Source organism: Centruroides sculpturatus, unplaced genomic scaffold (genome assembly GCF_000671375.1).
Source record: "Centruroides sculpturatus isolate CEXI.00-Female unplaced genomic scaffold, Cexi_2.0 scaffold967, whole genome shotgun sequence".
Classification (NCBI taxonomy): Eukaryota; Metazoa; Arthropoda; class Arachnida; order Scorpiones; family Buthidae; genus Centruroides; species Centruroides sculpturatus.
In genome coordinates, this window is record NW_019385089.1 from 269,931 (window position 1) to 278,065 (window position 8,135).

The following is an 8,135-nucleotide window of genomic DNA, read 5'->3' on the forward strand; positions in this document are numbered from 1 at the left end:
ATAATTGTTGCTGTTTGAGGTACTTTGGATTAGCATCATACTGGATTCAGTGAGAATTGTAACGGCGAACGAATGACCGAGCTAAATCGAACTTTGTTTGTACTGACATATACAGAAACTTACCTCTTGACTGGTTTCCATACTGCCTTGAAGAAAGATCCGGCTTTTTTCAATGCCTTTCTATCTCTAATAGCACATCCAATGGTATATCCAATAGAATAGCCAATATTATATCCAAAACTATTCTCCGTGCTATCCTCTTGCTTTCTGAAGTCTTTATTCACTTCGATCTTTGTTGGAGGAACCATAACGTTATTATTTAATCCATGCTCCTCCTTATCTTCAACCAATCGCCCACTAAAAGTGGAAAGAAAAGAATTTACAATGAAATAAATATTTGTAAAATTAATAGAGAAATTATAATACATTACTTGGTAATTATTTTATCTAACCTTTCGCAAAATTTTCCATTAAATAAGCAAATTATCGCTTAGAAATTCGCTTTATTAAAGTTATTAGTATTTTGTGGACATGTGGGCCATCCCTAATTCGAATTCAGAATTCATTACAGTACTGTATGTAATTCTTATCTCTGAGATTTTTCGGTTTAGTGCCAATCTCACAAGAGAACAACGGTGCTCTATCGAACTTTGATTATATATAGAGGAGGTATGTGTAACGATGGACCAAATAACATCACGACAGAGATCCATAGTTTTTAATGGAGTCGAAGAATACGTAGCCTCCTGTACCTTATAGGTGTATATATATATATATATATATACACCTATCTACACGTAGAAAGAATACAGGAGGCTACGTATTCTTCGACTCCATTAAAAACTATGGATCTCTGTCGTGATGTTATTGGGTCCATCGTATATTATATATATATAAATAATTATCATCATTGTGTTACACATTTGGAGTGACCATATACTCATCGCCTAAACGAGAGTTTTGAAGAATGAGAGAAAAACGTGTTTAAAAATGATTAAACTTAATTTTAAAAATCCAGCAACGAGTTGCTTAACTTTCCCGGCAACATTTGGTGGCTTCATATGTTATGATATTTTATTAAAAACTTTTTATATTTTTAGCTACTGTGAAATGGTAAAAAGCTGAATTTTGAGGGTAGGTGATGGGATTTATAAAAGATTTGTAAATGCTAACAAATAATAAAATTGTCATTAGGTCTGACCCTACTCGAGATAAGATACATGATCCCTTTTATCTCCCCAACCCTCGACCTTTAATTAACAACCAAAATTTAATAGCATCGATTTTCCTAATACACAATTTAAATTAAATTTAATTAATTATCATTTGCAACGAGCAATTTCTTTTTTAAAGCCATTAATTTTTCGAATGACTTTCTTGTTTGCATAAATAACAATAAAATGTGAAAAATTTCTTACCCCAAGGGTGAAGGCAAGGGTCGATAATCGCTAGAATCAAAAAACATTTTTCAATCACTCGAAATCGCACTCTTCGCAATAAAAGAGCAAAACAATGAAAGATCAATTGTTGAGTTTCATTGTTACGCGTTAATTGAAGAAGATAGAAAATTTTAATGATTAATTTTTTTTTTTAATTTTTGAATCTGTCCGTGTGTAATAATAATTAAAGACGACTCTTTAATTATTATTACACGCGGACAGATTCAAAAATTAAAAATTGATCGTGGCAGTAAACGTCTCGGTTCACCTCTCTGAAGGAGTCAGGATCAAATTCGGGCGAGCAAGTTTCCAAGAATTTTTCAAGAAAGCTCTGTTCCAGATACATTGAGCCCCATCCTTCACCATTGTGGGTATGGTCTAACCGACAATAAACACTATTGAAGGCATTTTAAGTTGCCCAACAGTGGCCGAGTGGAAAAACCACTGAACATTTGTAGTTTTTTGATAGTTTGAGCCTCACCAAGAGCTGACAATGTAGAATTTTCCGGGTTTTCTTCATGTTTGTAACACCTAAATAGGGGTCAGTTTCCCATCGAACGTTTTCCCGTGAGGCACTCCTCCTCACGTGCGAGAGGAACCATAAATCGAAACCGTACTATCCATGATGAATTATGAGATTTGGATCAGATATCAACCCGTTCTACTACTACAATTTCTATTGTATTAGTAGAAAAGTGCGGTGAAATATTAATCTCGTATGGGCTACCTAGACGATGTATTAAAATAATTTAGATCAAAATTTTATTAGTGACTAGCTTACCCGTCGCGCATTGCTGCGATCTCAGAAGAAACGAAATTCAAGCAAACTCGTTATGATAAAATTCAATTTACATTTTATCATTTTTATTGAAACTTATTATTATTAATTTTCGTCGGAAAAACATTTCAAAGTGTCGTTTCAATTCTGTTTATTTATTGCAGTGCTTGTGGATACACGATATTTTTTGTTTTTTTCGTCTGGTGCGTACACGAATAAATCAGAAGATTTTCCAACACATGAGCTGGCCACATACAGTTGTACATGCGAGAAGCACGGATTCTTTAAATTTAGCCCACATACTCGCAGAGATTGTCAGAAGTGCGATATTTCCCATTTTTATATATTTTTAAAAATCCTTTATAATTTTGATTATTTAATTGCTCCTTCCTCTCTTCCTTGGCATGTTGTGAAATTTCTGATAGTTGGATAATAAACCGTTTTATTGTAATTTATCTTTTTAAATTATTTTAAGTTGATATTAAAATTTGGAAAAGGGGGAATCCCTAGATCGGTAAAATAGGCGAATTTCCTCCTGCAACTTCGGTTGTTGTTCGGGATACAGTTAAGGTTTTAACAAAGTTCGAGCGAATACATAAATAGTAAAAAAAAAGTTGAAATAAAGTGATTAAACAAAATTTATTACAAATATCGTAAATAACTAATGCATATATAGAGTTATTTTTTTGGAGGGGGAAAATGGTCTTCACAATTTGAAATCGATCGAACACACAGAACACACAGTGCTCGTATATACGCGCGCCATCTATCGTAGGATAAATGAACTTCGCGGGAGTGTATTAAAAAACTTTACAAAGTTTCATGGCAATCGTACTATCAGTAGCATAGCGTAGTTGGGGCGGCAAGATTTCACAATAGATAATAATAATGTCTTGTAAGAATTTGAACCATTTTATTTCATATTGTCGTCCACCTACGACTCGGACCGATTGAAATGAGCACGGAATAGTGTTACCATCCATCCGGACAGTTCGAGAATCGACTCGCCGTCCGGGGGGTATCGTGCGCAACCTGTTGACTTTTTTTTTCTTGTACAACTTATTCGTATATATATATACGAATAACCTCCAATATACACACCTCCAATATCCAATACAGCTAGGTCACTTGCGTTACTCCTATCCAAGTCTCACTAGTCGCTAACTGTAACTGATTTACAACCAGCATGCACTGCACATTATTCTTGCATTGCAAAATGACATACGCATGAGTCAGAAACTTCTATTCGAAGAAACCTCACCTGCCGCCCGGGTCAGCGATTTTAATAAGGTGACAACACTAGCACGAAAGTTTTCATTACTTATTCTGTGACGAAACTGAATTTTAGTCTTTTAAATTGAGATACCTAAATAAGGGGGCGGCGAAATTTTCCTCCGCCCCGGGCGGCTGACACCCACGCTACGCTACTGATCATACACTAAAGAGAGGAAGGTGGTCAAGGCATTGTCTACAAGTTTTTTTTTAATGATATTAGTGGCATATGAATGTGTTCTTGTAAATTTGCTTACTTATAATGTGAATAACAAAATGTTACAAAATGTTTGTAGAACTTTTTAAAGTCATTTCTTCAATATCAGGGGAATTCATGAACTATTGTACTACATGTAATGAGAGAGGAAGACATATGCTAAAAGTGCATTATTGTACACAATGGAGCAAGAGGATTAAATTAGCAGTGGCTAAAAGAAACTGTAAATGTGATTAATGGATGTCCTGTTATCCAATACTTTAACACAAACTGGAATTACACAAATGGTTTAAACATGGTGCTCAGAAATGTAAACTTTAGATCTATTCAACAAAGATAATAGTCAAAATTTCAAAATTGAGAGTTTGATTACTGTATAAACACTGTATTTTCACGTGTACTCGTATGTTAGTTATCAAAATTTGAAAGATAATTTCAAAGGGGTGTGGGTTATATGCCAATTTTAAATAGCAATTGTGTCTATGAAACAACAACTGTTCCATAGGTGCTGTTGTATTATGCCAATTATTTTTGTTCTTGCAATTTCCTGCAGTTGCACACACGAAAATACAGTAATATTCTATACTCCAAAGTAAGGAAAATGAAGATAGACAAAACTGATGACCAGATAACTGAGTAGTTACGGGTGACAACCTACTACTCGGGACCCAGAATTGAATTCGGACAAGTCAAAAAACTCCAGGAATATTCCAAGGGGTGATTTGTCTGAAATGCCAAGCTTTTGGACAGGGTTAGATAGGGAAGCAATATCAGTCAAATTAAAACAACTTCTTAGATGCTTGCAGGTTGGTTTTATTTTTGCATTATGGACATTTTTAAATAAATGTAAATAACATTGTTTTAATATTGATCCTTATCCATTTCTAAAACACTTACATAATATCTTGTAACATGTTTAATAACCAAAATGGAAATGGATATCTTTCTACCTTGTGGTTGATAAGAGTGCCATTTTTCTATACCCATTGTTTGATTTGCTTGATCTGGTCGTGAAAATACCATCAGTGGAGATTTTCAGGTTTTCTTCACGCAATTAACACCTAAATAAAGACCAGTTTCCTACAGAAAGTCCTCCTGGGGCATCATCTTAGCTGATGACCAGAGTGTTGCACTGCCATATTCCACCAAACTAATCAGGGAAATAAGAGATAATTTCGATTTTAACAGGTATTCGGGGCTGTGCAAAGGTACAAGGGGCCTCTTTGTTTTAAGTCAAGACAAGTATAATAAATAAATACATTAAATATATATGTATAAATTTATTTTTATTACGTTTACCATTTTTGAAACGTCATTCTGTTTTTGGACTCTGCAGTGGAGGCCAAAAACGAAATGAAATTTGGCCTCCTATAATTATTCAGATTGGCTTACTTATTTGATTTATACTGCACAATACAAAATCTTTCCGAAAATGAGCCGAATAACCCGAAAGAAACAAAGAAAGAGACACTAACTATGTATAGAACGAAGGCAAAGGCAGGGTTAGGCCGTAAGCAAGGTAAGTACTGTATTGCGTAGAGGTGTCTTTGCAATAAGTGCCATTTTAACGATTAAAAATTTAAAATCTATATATATATAATCAAGATGGGTTGATAATAATAATAATAATAAGCGCAGAGCCCAAACGGTTAGGAGTTGAAATTTGGTACACAGTTAAGGTACGTCACGAGAACGCACACTAAGAAGGGATTTTTCGAAATTNGTTGCAGTGAGTCTTAATTATCGTTATCCTGCTATATATAGATTTATTAAAAATTAAAACTTTAATAATAAAACTAAAATAATACAAAACACATTCAAAATAAACACAAAAAGCATTATATAATGTTATCTTACCTCAGATACACTAATTGATGATGTGTATGTTTCTGATGGAGGAAAATGAACCAAGACAGTAGTACCATCAACACCTTCCCACAAGAAATTATCATGTGGAAATTTATTTACAAGATTCCAACTAAGTTTTTGACTAAGAAATCTCTTTATGCCACATAATCTAAAAAAAAAAAAAATGAATCAAATTGTTAATAAGAAAAAAATTAATTTTTACTAAATCTGATTTTAATGTATACATAAATATAATTTATATAAATATATTTTTATAATAAATTGAAATATTTCATTGTTTAGGATCAGTGTTAAGATCCTCACAGAGCCTTAGCATTTGGCTCTGTAAAGCCTTATCAGATTTCTAAGTCACTGACTTAGAAATCTGATAAGGCTTAATAACTTAATTGATTTTAAGTTCTCTGTTTAAAACGATATTTCTAAGTTCATTTAAATAAATTTTGCTTTTGTGACAGTAGACAATATTAGAATAAATTACATTAAGGTAAATTTATCCCGTGTATCTAATATAGGAATTAGAAGTGCAGTAGACTGCCTATTATCATAATTAGCCCATTACAAAAAGTGCAAGTTAAAATCTATATATATATAATCAAGATGGGTTGATAATAATAATAATAATAAGCGCAGAGCCCAAACGGTTAGGAGTTGAAATTTGGTACACAGTTAAGGTACGTCACGAGAACGCACACTAAGAAGGGATTTTTCGAAATTCCCCTCCACGGGGGGGGGGAGAGAGGAATAAGGCTTACCCTGAAGAACTCGGCTTCTATTGTATTATTTTAGATGCTGTTATAATGTAATTATCTTAATCTTCACTATCGTTATTTTTTGCCTGAGCAACGCCAGCTTATCTGCTAGTAGCTAATAAAAGAACATAAACAGAACAAAAAACAATGAGATCAGAAAATACTGCATTAATTTATACTTTTGTAACACTTATTTTTATGTAAAAATTTACTATAAATTATGAATAACTGGTTAGGGTGGCAGTCTGCCGCTGTGGAGAATCCGGACGGATGGAAAAAATCTCTGAATTTTTCGGAGGTAGTCCGTCCTGATTCGTCGGGCCGGCCTCCCCGTTGTGGGTCTGACCGAACCCATAATGAACTTGCTAAAAAGCCCTTTAAGCAGGGGCGAATTCTCTTGCTTAGCATGCGTCTCATGCTTAAGAGAAAGTTTTGACTGTGAATATACTTTTTATATGAAAACAAATATGCCAATAATAATTTATTCTAACGTGTAAACTCTTATCATTTGTAATTAAAATTGCCTTACATTCCTTATTTTTAATTGTCTACTTCGACATTACTCATTAATAGGACTTTACACTGGTGTTTAAAAATTGACACAACAATGAGAGTTAGTTCAGAAAAAACAAATTTTCTTTATTAAATCAACTGTAGTAGTAAAATTACAAATTTACATAACCAGTGTAAAGCCCTATTAATGAGTATAATGTCTTATGATTTGTGTTTGCTTTACATTGACAGCTATCGGCTAGCATTTTAAGTCAGTGCAATGCTTATGGGAACTCGATTGCTTGCTCGTTTGGAGGTTTGCCGCGGCAAACAAGTGTGCGGGCATGACGTCATTCGAAGCATTTAACACGGCCAGATTGTATTGAAAGCTTTCGGTATCCAGTCAACATTCGTGTATTGTGTACTTTGTGTACAGGGCGATCTACATAGGGACTAATAGGGCTTAAGTCCTGGGCCCACAGTGTCAAGGGCCCACAAAAATTGAATTATCATAAATTTTTAATACTTTTTTGATTATAATNTGATAAAATGTAAATTGAATTTTATCATAACGAGTTTGCTTGAATTTCCTTTCTTCTGAGATCGCAGCAATGTGCAATGGGTAAGCTAGTATATATATAAAAATGAATGTATGTCTGTCTGTCCTTCATGCATTACTACACCATTTATCTGATTCCCATGAAACTTTGGAAAGTTGTTTAATACATTCCCACAAAGGTTTCTGCCATAGTACATTTATCCTACAATAGGTGGTGCACGTGTATACGAGCATTTCATATATAAAGTTGACAAGAAGAGTGCATGCACATAAGTTTGCTTTATTTGAACTCTTCGTCTTAATGTTCGATTTTACGTTTGAATTTATATTTATGAATGATTCTGGAAGATCCAGCTTATTTTTCGAATTTAGTAAACCTGAAGAAGAACTCAGAAAGAGTTACAAAAACGTTTATTCATCACTTAGTGGTACTATGCACTGGTTAGTGGTTGCAGTGAGTCTTAATTATCGTTATCCTGGTGTGGTAAGCAGATATCTAAAAATTTTCTAATTAGTCTCAGAAGAGAAGAGACATTCTTGCACTTGATAAAACAGGTAAGATCGGCTATAATCTAATAATCTTAATCTTTGCTATCAAAACTTTTTTCCTGAGCAATGCCAGGCTCATCTGCTAGTACAGTATATAAACTTTGCTTATTTTTACCACATCTTTGAGTAAGTAGGTCTTTTTTTAAGCTTTCTCTTTTTAAAAAGAAAACTTAAAAAAGATCTAATTATTCAAAGGTAGCTCTCAGCCTCA